General features: G+C 32.2%; 1 pseudogene; it reads right to left on the reverse strand.

The window, feature by feature from the left end:
* Nucleotides 1-5,159: 5,159 nt before the first annotated feature.
* On the reverse strand, nucleotides 5,160-6,101 carry LOC111038575 (annotated as a pseudogene).
* Nucleotides 6,102-8,044: the final 1,943 nt, after the last annotated feature.

Genomic DNA, 8,044 nt, shown 5'->3' on the forward strand with positions numbered 1-8,044 from the left:
TATATTCGATGAACGACCTAAATTAATTTTCCTTTTCATTGTGATAAATTTTAATAATTAAAAGAAACGAATAAAAAATAAAAAATTATAGAAATTATTGTAATTTACTTATTATTAGTACTGTTACAGGCATCTTGAATATTCGACAATTCATCGATAGTCGATACACAAACATTAAGCAGCGTTCCGACTTTTGCGAAGCTTCTCTTAAAATGTCGGTCGGTCCGTCCTTCGTTCACCATAATGCGGTGAATTTCTATAGAATATGCGAGAAATTGTGTTTTTTTTGTATTTACATAGATTATGTTATTATTATATTATACACATTATAAATGTGTTATTTTATATATTTAATCTATGGTATTGATTTAAATTAGCAACGAATAACGCTATGAACTATCACGTCGCGCAACGGTGATATGGAAGGGGAAGTTTGGACGGCCACGTCTAGCCGCCGTCAGTTGCCGTACCGCGAACCTCACCCACCCAGTCTACGTAACTGGTCATTATTTATGATAATTGATAACTCCTTTGTTTTTAAAGTTAGAGAATCTATCAAAAGCCATAAACCTTCTCCGCAATGAGCTCTTCAATTTAAAAAAAAAAATCATAAGGATCGGTTCAGTAGTTTCCGAGAACATATCACTCAAAGGTTTTCATTTTCACATTTATATATTAGATAAGGTTAACTCTTAAAATGTGTTTTTAATATTGAATAGTACCACAAAAACATTGCGGATTTTTATGAATACCTTATTGTAATTATCTAGCTGTAAATTGTATGCTAAAGTAAAAAAATTAAATCTGCCTTCAAAACAAAATCCTGAGTACGCTCTTGAATGTAAAAGATTCTGTTTAAATATACCAATACAGTTTAGACTTATTTGAAAAATACGTATTTTAATGCTAATAAAGAAAAGCATTTGAGGACAAATTTTTATATTTTAAAACCATATTCATAGATAATTTCAAAGTTTTATAAATTTCTATTTTACCTTACAAATCAAGTGAATCGATGTCCCTGCCGTACATTCATTTTATAGAGCATTGATTTAAACAGTATCATTTGGTGTAATGTGTAAATATAAATTATCAATATGTTTTGTTTCCTTTGTCGAATTATTACAATTATTGATTGAGTATACTTAGAAAGTTACTTACATAGGAAGACTATATATATATTATTATGAAGTCGCAAAAATTATTAATTTTACAATGATGTGTTGATGTGTGTGTGTAAAAACTAAAAAATTCGATTTTGTTTTATAATCGTAATAAAAACGAATAACTTTTGTTATTTTAAATGATCACCAAATGTTCATATTAGCACACTCTGGGCATGATAAAATTTTAAAAATACTTTGCTTTTTTGAGTTTTTTATAGGCACAAGAAATTTTTATTAGTTTTGTTTAAATTATTGTCAATTAACAATTGTTTTCTTGAAATTGAATTGGTTTCTCATAATGTATTATTAGTGTACCTAATTTTAAAATAAAGTTGACAAATAATCAAATTTAAAATACAATTTTAGTAAATAAATATTTAAGTAAATTCTCATTTGTTTTTTATGAGCGTCTTAGTTTTTAAATTATTTTAAGTAACAAACTCACACAATTTTTATTTTTATACATATAACATTTAACTTAATAACCTAGTAATACTAAAAGTATAATATAATTTACTTTAATAGTAATAATATCATAAAGTACCTATGTGTATAAATTATGAATTTTACTAATTTTACCATACACAAGACATTTTAAAAATATTTAGATTTATTCCAAGTTATTACCTATGTATACTATGAACTTGGCCTCTTTCTGCATGCTGTATCAAAAATGGTAAATATTAGTTGTGTAGTGTGGCTTTACCTAAAAATAAAGGATTTAAAACTCTACAATCAATAAATAAAATATTTAATGAAAATTTCAGTTGTAATTTAACAGCAGGACAAATTTCTTTATTTAAATACGCGCCAACTACATCATGTGAAATTGACCGAAGCTTCAGCCAATATAAATCAATATTAATATTTAATTTCCGATCATTTATATTCAACAATTTATATGTAACACACGTATTTCCACTATTGAATGTGAATTATAAATTTTATTTCTGAAATAATAATTAATAAATATGCATGCAAAAAGTAAATAAATAATTTTTAATCTCAATTATATTGTATAAAAAATATATTACCAATCACCGATGTATTTCAATGAATACATTTTTTTTGTAACTATATTTTTGTGTTTATCTTATACAAATTTAATTTTATATTTTACAATTTTTTATTGCGTACAAATCCTAGCCTGGTCACACATAGAATTATATTGCATAAATCCAACCCCTCAAAAATAGTTCACTTTCGACAGCCCTAAATGCCAATGAAACAATTTTAAAGATGCTGCCTTTGACTGTTGACAGCCCATTTTCATGTTTAAAATCTGCCTTTCAATTTTATGAAGAAGATTTACCAAGTTATAAAGATATTATCGAAGCAGAATTTAAATTATGGCAGTCTCAGTAGAAAACAATTGGGTCAAAGTTCTGACTAAATTAAATTAAAACATTAGCAAACCGCGATAGCAATATGTTTCTAAACATGTATCGACTTCTAAAATTAGTAACAGTTCTACTTTTAGGTCATATGCTAGTATAGAAATTATGTCTTATTATTTCATATTATTTAAGTTCCTTGTATTTATTACTTTGCTACTGTTATTACTTATTATACTTATTATTAAATTTTGTTTAATACTATTAAAGAAATAATAATTAATCATGTTCCCTATAAATTTAAAAAAAAACTAAAATTCTAAAATCTTAATTATTATTATTATTTTAACTGTTATTTTACTTATGACTATATTTGCTCCCAACTAAAAAAGAAAAAAAACATTTTGCTAACCATACATTTTTATTTGTATACTTAATATTTTTACCTATAGCTCGCGCCACGACTGTGGATAATTTAATATGTAAATAATGTTAGAAATCAAAGAATGATATGAAAACAGAGAAATGTTATCATCAAATTAATAAATAATTAAATACATATAAAATGGTGTTATTATTTTAGTTTTGTTTCATAGTATGCATATGGCTCATATTATTTTATTATCATATTATTCATATTATTAGCTCACACTGTTGTAATTTAACGCTTAATTAAGTCTAAATACGACACACGATAGTTTTAGAGTGCGTATTGTATCAATTATAGCACACGCATTAAACTTAAAAAAAATAATTTATTCAGGAAGTGGTTAGTTACACTTTGTTTGATCAAAAAATAAATTATTATTTTTTATTTAGGCATGTCCTGACTTAAAATAATAAAACTAAAAGTATTGAGGTTCAATTTGAACGTATACCTGGGGGGGGGGGAGGGCTGAATGCGACACTAAATGAAGTATTAACATATAGAAATGATAATAACAAGAATAAAACAATTCTAACAAATAATAAATTGATCAACATTACGATATTTTTTTCAGGTACCTACTCGTGAAAAGATGTATTACTTCAAAAAACATACATCATTGTCAAACCAATACGCTCAGCTCAGCAGTGGCGCCCAGATAGGTTAGCAAGGGGTGCACTGCATGTGCTCTCGTGGGGGTAGGTGGGTGGGTAGGTAGGTATAGACGCCTATGGTTATAGGTACCTAGATAAAGTATAGGTGAACAATTAGTAACAGTTCAAAAGAACGTTTTTTTAAATAAAAAATGGGTGGGTGGGTGGGTCACTTTTGTTAGTTGCATGTGCTCTCAAAATACTTCTGTGCGCCACTGCAGCTCAGAGTATAATACGTTTCTTCTTAGTGCAGAATGAAAGCCAATTCATTTTTTATAGTTTGCAGTGACTACACTGATTTTGTTTACACTTATTCTTACCTATTCAATTTAACTGGTTTCGATTCACTTTTTGTCACGGTATTCTACTGATTCTAGTTGAATAGACAGTAGTGCAGTTCTAGTCCTTACTCCTTTGTATAGAGCTTATATAAATTCACAAACTATAGAAATAGTCTAAAGTTAAGTACACAAGTTATAATCAAGCAATGTAGGTACAAAAATATTGATCTCCATTTGATTACAACTGTATCATTTTTGGTATAAACATAAAATTAAGAGCAAACATAGCGTACAACTGCGTACATAGCGGTACATAGGCAGGGCCGTATTTAAGGGGGGTATAATGGAGACATTTTCACCGGGCGGCCAAATATTGATGTATTTAGGGGGCGGCCGGGCCCCGCTGTAAGCCTGTAACCCGGTGTAGTATTGTACCAATAAATAATTTTTTTTTTGGAAAGAATTCGTACTATGACATGACCCTTGTGAACTTTGCAATGCAACAATAACGGATACCTAAGTGCTAGCATAGAATATAATTAATATTATTTTAACATGACCACGGTTGTAGATAGACAACCATGACTTAACCATAGGTTAACCTACCTACCAAGCTAATAATGTATCTATTATAAATGTAAGTGCATACGTTTCGCCTAACATTTAATGCAGCTTGTTGTATTTGTTTTTACCCCAACCACTATATAAGTAGAAAAAAACCAAACTAGGGACACATGATGCCATATAGATTATTTAAAGATAATTAAATAATGAACATAATGCGTTAAGAGGACGCCACGCCCGCATGTGTTGTCTCCGTCTTACAAACGCGTAACATACCAAATTTACGCTCAGCAGTTCGAGTTTTATGCCGTTAGAAATTAGATCGAATCGACCTATTACACATTTGATGAAGAACATTATCTATGTTTTTTTTGACGTTTTTTTACAATAATTCAGTTAGTTATGAGCATTTTTAATTTACATTTATTACACTCACAAAAATCGCGTCCTCTTGATGATACACTGAAAAAATCTACCAAAAAAACGTCAGTATATGTAGACACCAACCCTTATGTAGTTATAGAATTCACACAAACAATTAAGATGATTGAGATAAATATTGATTTAAAAACATCTACGATTTTCAGTGACTGTCTTCAACCGCTAAAGAGGAGTGGGAGGAGAGACTAAAAAATATGACTTTCAATATTTATTAAAATAGTGTTTATACATAATAACGCGTGAACGATTTTATTTTAAGATGTTGTTACGTATTTTCGAATACTGCCCGACGTCTAATTCGCGTTGTCCTGCAACGACCGACGATCGAGTTCAGGCTGCGATTCGACGGTGACGGTCGAGGGTGACACCGACAGCATTGCTGTGGACGCGGCGACAGCGGCCGTAGTCACTCGGTCTGCCTGCACTGGGCCCTCTACCGCCAGCAGGCCCTCTTCAACGACCGCCTGGTCTGTTGCAGCCCTTGCATACGACTCCCCACCGTTCTCTTGAATCCATATGGTCAGGTTGTCGCGGATAAGCCGCAGGATGAGCGTCGAGTCGTCGTACATGGAATCGTCGATGGCGTCTATCTCGGCCACGGCCTCGTCGAACGCATGCTTGGCCACGTCGTGGCCCTGTCGGCGCTGTTGGCACACCTGATACAGAAAGACGGAGTAGTTGAGCATGAGCCCGAGGCGGATAGGGTCGATCGGCCGGAGGTTCTTCCGGCCCAACCGATCAGCCCGCTCGTAGGCGGCCCTGGACATGGCCACTACCGCTGCCCGGTCACCAGGGTCGTCGATCACCTCGGCCGCATACCGGTTGTAGTCGGCGCACAGCTTCCAGTAGAACACGCCGGTGGCTGGGTCCGATACCTCCGGCTGGTCGGACATCAGCCAGGTGTCGACCACAGACAGCACCTCGGTGCACAGCGCGCGCAACTCTTCGTCAATGCGCGCGCGGTAATGGCGCGCCACAGTGGCCTCCCAAGGCGTGATGCCGTCCTTCTGCTCGACCGTCACCAGAGTCCGTCTGGACGAGCGTTTAGTGTCCAACACTTGCTTGTACGCAGCCGCCAGCATGTTGTCCTCGTCTTTGGTCATGGGCGCCCCGCACTCAGCCACCTGTTTCATGTACCGGGCCATGTCCTCGAACCGGTTCGCCTCCTGCGCCAGCTTCGCCTTCCACAGGCACTTTTCCTTCGTTTCCCCTGCTGCCGTATGTTCCACGTCCATTTTTCCGGCGAGTTTGCGCGTATAAGGATAGACGTTAAGTTACTGTACTCTATCGGTTGTTGTTCGGCTTAATAGGAAATTGTATATTATTATCTGCTGTTAGGTTTAAGATTTGTGTGCGTGTCTGTATCTCACTGATATACTTATATTAGTATGTGAAAGGAGTGTGTTTATTTGTAAAAAAAAAAATTCAATTTAAAAAAAACACTCGTGCGTATAATAAAATGATTGTTTATTACTCAGCAACGAAAAAAATTTGTACGTCTATATTATATTAAAGGCACTATGCAAGTAATCGATCATACATATTAATACATTATAATAATAAATACAAGAGTTCGTGAAAACAATAACATTATTTGCACTTAAATAATGTATTCAAAAGGGTTACGTAATATATAAGCGGTGATTTATAATAATTCATAAAAATTCTAATCAATAAATAAAACCTACACCTAATAGGTTATATAATAATACTTATAGTAATTTAATGTTATACACTAATACGTGTTGCAGTAACTTATAAAGAAGTTATTCAATGGTGGCGGGGGAGGTTCTGATTCTGTTTCTTGGTTTAAATTTTAAAAATGAAAACTTTTTCTTAAGAGTATGTCTAACCTCAGAATGTGTTTGCTACATCTTAAAAAAGCGTTTAACAGAACTATAATAACTATTTGTTGTAAGCACTTAGCCTGCTTTCGATGCTTTAATGTTTGAGTGAATGGACCTATCATTAAAATTGGGGTGAAAACATTAGGTATCTGTGATAGTTATTTAGTTTGTTGATTATTTACGATGTCTTATTTTCTACTTAAAAATGTTAATAATTCGTAAAAATTTAACATAAGACGTTGAAAACATAAATAATGTTCTTGTTTTTAAGTAAGATAATAAATAAATTTTCAATAATTCTAATACTAAAGCTATAAACACAAAATTGGTTCTTCTGTACACAGATGTGCTAAGTTGTTTGTTTGTGTAACGAAGACCTAACAAGCGGGTGTGAGGTGTGTGTCCTCTTAACTAAACTATACCATGTATGTCATATTCAAAAAGTTGAATCAACTTGTTGGGCAGGGGTGATCAATGAAATCACTCCATTGTTAATACAATAATATAATAATATAGGTAGTTAATAAATGGGAGTGTATTAACATATAAGACATACTTTTAAATTTAAAATTAATTGAATTAATATTAGTAAATCGATATGTCATACTCTCAAAAATATTATTATTTATCGTTTTTATAATGGATTTTACTCTAAGATTACTCAGTCATAGCAAAATTATTCTGCATAATTGCATTTTGTCTATGTCACGAGTGGACCACAGAGAGAAAACAAACAATGAGCTGGCATCCTCTTGAAGGGTTATTATATATTTATTTCCTACCATTCTCCTCACCAACAGACCAACTGAATTATATTCTTTGTATTGATGATGTATTTTAATTAAGAGGACATCACACCATGTTCTGTGTTATCACTTATCACCACATTACAACTAATACAGTAGAACATAGAAAATTTGAATTCATCAAAACCAATTTAGTGATGATGTCTATAATACTATAATGAATTTACCAAACCTCAAGGGAAGAATATTATCTAATCCACCTCTTAGGATTTTATTGATACTTTGAAGTTATCATAACTCACTTTAAAATTTAAATATCAATAAAGGCCTATGATAGATGTTCTGTATAATATTCTAGAAAGCTATTTCATTATAATTTAAAAACTAGCTCATTTTAATAATGAACTGTGAAAAAAGAAATAATTAATCCCGTAAATATAAAATATAACAATTATGATTTGAATCACGAGCAAACATATAGTTTATAGGTATCATTATAACCCATTAAGTGCTAAACTCATTTTTCTTTTTTCTACTTTGCATTTTAAATATTTTAATGTTTATAATTAGTCCAGATAGATTATA

The sequence above is a fragment of the Myzus persicae genome, unplaced genomic scaffold (assembly GCF_001856785.1).
Source record: "Myzus persicae strain clone G006 unplaced genomic scaffold, MPER_G0061.0, whole genome shotgun sequence".
NCBI classification, from domain to species: domain Eukaryota; kingdom Metazoa; phylum Arthropoda; class Insecta; order Hemiptera; family Aphididae; genus Myzus; species Myzus persicae.